The sequence below is a fragment of the Solanum stenotomum genome, chromosome 4, assembly GCF_019186545.1.
Source record: "Solanum stenotomum isolate F172 chromosome 4, ASM1918654v1, whole genome shotgun sequence".
NCBI classification, from domain to species: Eukaryota; Viridiplantae; Streptophyta; class Magnoliopsida; order Solanales; family Solanaceae; genus Solanum; species Solanum stenotomum.
Window position 1 is genome coordinate 52,814,782 of NC_064285.1, and position 7,607 is coordinate 52,822,388.

The following is a 7,607-nucleotide window of genomic DNA, read 5'->3' on the forward strand; positions in this document are numbered from 1 at the left end:
TAGAGAGCAATAATATTCATTTGGAGCGACTCAAAGAGAAAAGAAAAAAAAACAATGTCTTTTAACTTGGATAGAATTAAATACCAAGCAAATCAAAGGAAAAAATAAGATCACAAGTCCAAACTTAGTAATAAGTTGAAATATTTTTATTTATTATTTTAGCATAAGTAGAGGCTTTCTACGTAAATATTAATGTCATTAATTCCATCCGCTATTGGAGCTCCGTAAATTTTCAAATATCTCCAACAACTTTTCTCAACATCATAAAAGTAACAAAATAAAATATTATTTTTCACCGCAATAAATATAATTTCGCCATTACGATAATCATAGAATCCTTGAGGAGGTCCATATTTTGGTTTCAATATATCATCCTTACACGACCCAACCACCGGGCCGTGTAGGCACCTACTCTAACACCTAAGTAAGAGAACCCTCAATTCCCAAATGTTTTTAAAATGCGGAAAATTTAGAAAATTGAAGAACAATTAGCATCCAAAAGATTTTTATAGAATAAGAGTTTTGACGACAACATGAGTTAAGACTTGTAAAGTAATTAACACCCCCATAGATCTAGTCTAAACAGGTACAAGAGTACTAAGAGTACAAGGTATAACAAAATCATAAATGACGCAACTCCCACTATGTGGAAAGAAGAGCTGAAGCTATTGGAGATTTCTTTGTCTTCACCTATGAAACGTCACTGATCCTGCAACCAGACTATGCCCAAAAAGGCATAGCAAGAGTAGTATCAGTACAACCACACGTACTGGTAGGCATCATCGGTCAACCCGATGCTCACCGCATAATATAAGAAATCGATCGGTAAGAAACATGCAATAAGACTATTCATTCCTTCGCCTTTATAATTCTTCAAATGCTTTAGAGGTTCTAACCCTTACTCGCTCTGTTCTTGAGCGTACTTAATCGTTCTGCACTACAAGAAAACTGCTCAATAGCGAAGGGAAAAATAGTCCCTAAAAGTGCGTTTCTGGTCCCTAAAGGTCTACAGGGTCTGGAAAATCTGGTCGCCACCCGGTCCCAATAGCCTTTGCCGCTAAAGGTCATTAAGGACGAGATATAATTGTTGGTCGTGAAAGAATTTTTGCGGCCAGCTTAAACCTGGTCCTTAAAAAGCTTTTAGGGACCATATTCCTGGTACCTAATTAACAATTTTAGGGACTACATTGGTGGTCGATATAGGTTCTTGCGGCCAGCTTTTAGCTGGTCATTAAGCTATTAGCCTGACTTGTTTGCAGATGGTCGTTAGTTTTCACAACCAGTTTATCAACCATCAATCTAGTCCCCAATTTATATTCAATTTGCAACTAAAAAATCTAGTAATCAAATATAAAAATATCACGTCCATATATATTGAAAAAGTAGGTACGAAAGATGATAAGCATCAGTTTCTAAGTAACTGTACATCAATGGTGTAAGCTAGTCACAATATTTTGTACATAACCCTTAGCAAAATCTTATATAGCTAATATCCTTAAATTGTACTATAATATTTTCCCGACATTCATAATGATGGTCAATCTGTTTGTCCTCAAAGATTTGCTTCTCAAAAACTTGTGTTTTTTCATAACCTGTAAAAATAATAAAATTCATTTAGAAAAGACAAAAAATCAACTGAAAAATTGTTTAACTAACAAATAAAATTCCAGAAAGTTTTGTCCAATACAAATAAAATTCCAGCTACCAAACAATTTCAGTGTGCAACAATGATGTCTCAAAATTTGTACAAAGTCTACATGTATAACAACAATTATCTATTTAAGGTTCTTCCTATAAGCTGATCATAACATAATAGTGGTCTTCTAGTAGGTAATCTAACGGAGAACTTGCCTAATTTCTTTATGTTTTTGACACTCTTGTCCGGCTCCTAATTTTATCGATACCATTTTTTTGGTGATTGTTTATTTTATCTAGATACAGAAACATGAGCAACTACATTACTAAATCCTTATTAATAAAATCCACTCCACTCTCCTGGGTTCTCAAGTGAAAAAAAGGGAACAAAATTGATTCATTTGCCTCTTTATAAAATGCATAGTTATTTTCTAGACTAGCATTGGAGCTATTTTTACAAAATCTGCATAACTTTGTCCTTGGACAGTAGTAGTTGTCCTGTTTGCTTTTGATTAGTTCACAGAGGGTAAGTGTTGACTTCACTGCTAGAGTTGCTCCTTGTGTGTATTTATTGTAATATAAACATAAAAAATATTCAATGTCATTGTTTTCTACTATGCATCTTAGAGTTTATGATCACAATCATGAAGGATAGTTGTTGAAACTAAAATAAGTTTCAAACAAGAAGAGGAAAATTAAGATTCTATCTTTGTCTAATATGTAGGCAACATCTACATTGAAGAACCCGAAAAAAACTAAAGATGAACTTGAAAATAAAATAGAAACAGTGAAGTGTTCATTTGGTGGTGATTTCATATCCAATGTTGAAAGTAATGTCACTGATGAAGAAATTGTAATAGAACCAGAATCAAGTGGAAAATCAAATTAAACTCTATGAATCTAACATAAAAAAAAGGAGATGATGGACAGCTAATATGATGATTACATCTAGTTTCATCTTTGCTTTTTTCTCCTTTACTTCATGATTGTACATCAATACTGAATCTATCCAGAGATAATTAGTATTGTATTCTCGTATTTATTAGTGTCCAAAAAGTTAAATGGTGTTATGGAATGGAATTCATAGACAGCAAAACTGAAATGAAGATCCAAACCACAAATTGTAGCCAAAAAACTTCATTATAAACAAGATATTAGCATGTACACAAGCACCATAATTAACTAAAATAATTTTAGACAAACTAGAGTACATGTCAACACTTAATTTCTTAACCTATTAATAAATATTTCAATTGAAGTTAATAAACTTTTAGCAACACTTCTCCATTACAAATAAGATTTCATCTTACCAGGCAAATTCAATAGTGTTTCATCATTAAAAATAAGATTTCAGCAAGTATACTAGTAGTATAAACAACTACCAAAATGTTAGACAATTAAAGTACATGTCAACATTTCGTTCGAGTAATTACATTAAATACAGATGTTATAAATAAATTATCAATTGAAGGGCCATAATATGTGTGAAATTACATAGCTAGGTACTATGAAAAACCTGAAAACTTTATGTAGAAAAATGTTCCTCTATCAACCACTCTCATTTTCTCTTGTTTACCCCCTTAAGCACAATCTTAAGAGCCTCTTGGATTGGCTAACTTTTACATACTTAGCATGTAATTTTTCTCCCATTTGTTCCATACTTCTTTAATCCATCCTAAAATATGTTAGCGGTGAATATCCATGTCATCACTATCAAATTTATCCTGCAATAATAAATCAGAGAAACATGATCGTGATGAATATTCATATCATTACTCTCAAACTATTCTATTTCATATATTCAAGGGGTGTTAAGAGTTGAGTGTAAATTGTCAAAAGTGGTACATGTTCGGGGTGCAAATTTCATTCTATTTGGAAAAAAATTACAGATTCACTGCTACAATCCAAGTGACTACTCTTGTAAATTGTAAAAGAAGAAAATTGTAATAGCCAATAGTTCACGACATCAAAACAAATAATTATTTCGTTATTTTAACCATTCTATGGAAAATAGTGACATCAAATAGAGATTTCTATTTAAGAACTAATAGCTAAAAAACTAGCAGAAAAATTGTCTACTAACTAAACACTAATTGTTGTTTTATGATTTTATCATTAGAGTTTGTAGACTCTGAATTGCAAATTCATAACATCTTTGGTGAAGACTCGTGTATACTTAATTAAAACAATAGATTGGATGGTTGTATGCATCAGGAGCAAGAATGTAAAGTGTTTAAAAAGAACAAGCTAAAAGCATACAAATAATGTTACAAACTAAAATTCATGGAAATAAGGATGGAAGACATGAAGACAAGTGCAAAAGATAGGACAACAAAGAGGTGGCCACAGAGTGTTACAATGGGATCTTGGGCTATATCACAGCTAGTACTTCATCTAGATTGACCAGTATCATTGTCATTTGTTGGTACCATTATTAATACTAGATGAAAAATGACAGGAGATGCTATGGGACACTTTAAAATAAAACACTATGGTTCATTTCAAATAATGATACAAAATAAATAATTAAAGTGGAGAAAAAGCATCGCTCAAACGGATTTACTATCAATTGATTGCAAAAGAAAGTGCTAATAGAATTCCCAATTGAACTTATGCAAACTCTGAAAGATCATCATTCACAGTTTGACCTTTTGTCATTTCACTATTAAAGATACTGAATTAAGTGAAATAATGACATTCACTTATAACTGCACCTTTAACTTTCACAAATCTTTTTTTCCCCAAGTGAACTGAAGGTATGTCCAGAAATATTTTTGGAGCTATTCTAGAAAATCCTTAACATTGATCAATTATTTATAATATTTAATCAAATAATGTTCAAACTCTTACGTCTATTAAAATACGCGAAAAATTATGCAACTAAGTGTTACAACTTACAACCAAACTCAAAAGCATGGGTTAGTTTCTAAAGGAACTCCAACCATCAATGGATAATATATTGAAAGGTAGGAACTGTAAATAGCAAAATAGATACTGATGCAAATGTTTTGCCTCTTAACAATTTTCAGCTGTCAAAAATTATTCTACAAGTACTTGGCAAGTGAAAATAGAAACTATGTATTGTCTATTTTGAAGGGTACAATTTTTGACAAATAAACACAAATATAAACAATAAAAAGTTTCAAAAGGAGAGTCTGTCACCCCAATAAAAGCATTACTGAATAATCAGATACAATGAGTAAATATGCAATTCTTCAATAAAAAATCTACAAATACAATTCACATCACATCGTTGTTTCTTTCTCATCTAATATTTTGTTTGAAATCAAATTTGGCTTTACCAAATTGAAGTAAAGGAGCCTAATTAGAGCCTCTAATGGTTATAAAAAAAGATGCATAATCTCATAGAAAAAATCATAATGGCAGTCTTAACAAAACAACCCATCAAGAAAGAAAACAGAAGACATCAAAGCCCAATTTAAACCCAACACTATCAAAAGATTATCGCAACCCTAACAGAAAAAATTCTGAAAAGATAAACTCTCACATATCTCCTCCTTGAACATCAAAGCCCAATATAAACCCAACACTATCAAACTCTGAAGTAGAAAAATTTGATTTCATAGAAGAGAAGAAAGAGACAAGTTTGATGGAGGAAGAACTTACTCATCAACCAGATCTAAAAGGCTTTGTTGTTGTCATGCTTTTAACGCAATGAGTATTAGGGATTTTAGGGCTTTGAGAGAGATATACTAGTCTCCTAAATGGTTTTCACTTAGCACCTTTAAAAATTTTAGACTCCCACATTTTTGTCCCGCTGAAATTTTCATTTAGAGACGGGATAAATGATTTTTCAGAAAAAAGATTAATAAAATATAAAATTAAGGACCAAAAAAATTTATCATCCCTATAAGTATACCTTTAGGGACCACATTTATGACTCATGGCTAAATCTTGGTCCTTATTAAGTCTTTTTCTTGTAGTGCTGTCCCTTAAAGGGAATTCCAAAAATAACTACTACCATTCCAGTCAACATTCACAGCACGCCCTTACTCATTCCACCAACTTACTCAACCCTTGACTTATAATTCACTCTATCAATGCTTATAACTGTTCCCATACAATTTCCCAAGAGCAGTACCTAACTACTTAGCACTTGCAACCCATCATCACCTCATGTACTTAGCTGTCACGATCCAGGAGTACTCCCTAGACGTAACACGGCGTATAAGAATCCGAAGAGCCTCATACAAGCCTCTTAGCATATCATAACATAAGAACATAGGAAATAGTGCGGAAATTTAAAAGTTTTATTTACAATTGAAGTCCTTTATAAAAACAAACGACGGTCTACAACTCTATGTCTCAAACCATCTATTACACTTGAATACATCTTAGGGATGCAGCCCTTACAAAATCTCTAGACATAAAATGAAAGACTTAAAAGAAATAATGGTCAAGCCCTCGAATGCTATGAGGACTTACCAAACTTCTTCTTCTTGATCTACTATGATCCTAGCCACGAGGATGGAAGTCGATATTGCCAAACCCTACACTTTGTGAAAAATGTAGAAGAAATATGGTTTAGCACAAAAATGCACCAAGTATGATAGTCATGCATAAAAATCTTTGAAAACATGCTAAAAGGAACATTTTAGTTGAATGCATGCACTTTACTAGTTTAAACCATCATTTGGAAAGTAGTGTGAAAACACAAGTTCTAAGCATAAAAGACATCATGAAGAGATATAGACTATCGCATGGTAGACAACAATCACAACTAGTGAGCATACGAAATATCATTAACATATACATAGTCAATGCAATCTAGTGTTAGCATGACATGTGAGCAACACTTCATGAGCCACTTCAAGGCAAGCTTGTGCAATGTATGGATAAGATCCCATAATCCTACCCATACTAAGCAAGTCACTTTAGATCCCCATTCATGTTTATACTCTTTTAAACTCATCCTTAGCCTATCTCTCATATACTAGGAAATATTCACTTTTAGTCAACCACATCAAGGAAAGAAACTCATAGCAACTGTAACACCCCAAAAAAAATTTTGAACTAAGACTCGAACCGTTCTTCGTATTAAGTGAGATTTTACTAAGGAATTAAAATTTTCTTAAGTGTTAAGGTCACTAGATGTAGCACCTTGAGTTCCAAAAAGAATTAAATTGGAAATAGCAAAATCTGAAATTTTGCAAGTTAAGCTAAGTATGAGTTTTGGATCGACTTCAAACGACTATAACTCATAGCTCATGATGATTTAGGTGTGATACACGATACCGTAGGAAAGATCTTTGAATTATCTTACCAACATCACCGAGTTTGCTAAGTTTTGAGGTTGGATGACTGAGATATGGCCTTTTGAAGTTAGGCTGTCCAGTTAAGGAAAGTTAGCCGGAAATAGTAAGGGGTATTTTAGTCTTTTCCTTATCCAAACAAATTTAAGTCGTGTTTAGTAATATTTTCAAGGGTCTAATACTATTAAGTTCAGTTTTATAATCCTAAATTAGCCTAAGGTTTTAGTTGAGAGTTCAAGAAAAGAAAAGAAGAGAAAAGAGGAGATGATCAAGCGTTCGTCGAGATTCTTGCGTCTTGTTGCAGATTTTCACCATGGGTCTAATCCCTAAGAGGTATGTAAGCTTCCATAGTGTTGGGTTTGTTCACCCACATGCCAAACATATTATTTTCAGCGAAGTTTCATTCTCAAAAAGTTGAAGGATTAAAGTTCTTGATAGGTGTTCTTGAAGTTCTTTCTAAATCTTGTTGTGTTGAGTTTTTGATGATTTCTAGATATCAAAGTGAGGGTTTTAAGGGATGTATTGAGTATATTATAGTATAATTATGTTAAGTAATTGATTCTAAGTGATTGGGGAAGAAACCGTTCGATTCTAGGCGAGTTAGGGTGAGAAAACGAGCAAAAAAGTTCGTCAGATTTTCTGGGTTGGGGGCCTGGCGCGATGCGCCTGCCAGAGCACCCCAAACCCACCTCTAAAGTT

At 32.9% G+C, this 7,607-nt stretch overlaps 1 long non-coding RNA gene across 1 annotated transcript; it reads right to left on the bottom strand.

Moving 5' to 3' along the window:
* Nucleotides 1-1,368: 1,368 nt before the first annotated feature.
* Nucleotides 1,369-5,391, bottom strand: LOC125863147 (uncharacterized). The gene is made up of 3 exons (XR_007446109.1): nucleotides 5,263-5,391; nucleotides 3,152-3,359; nucleotides 1,369-1,592 (listed from the first exon to the last, which is right to left on the bottom strand). It is a non-coding gene; the product is annotated as an uncharacterized LOC125863147 (long non-coding RNA).
* Nucleotides 5,392-7,607: the final 2,216 nt, after the last annotated feature.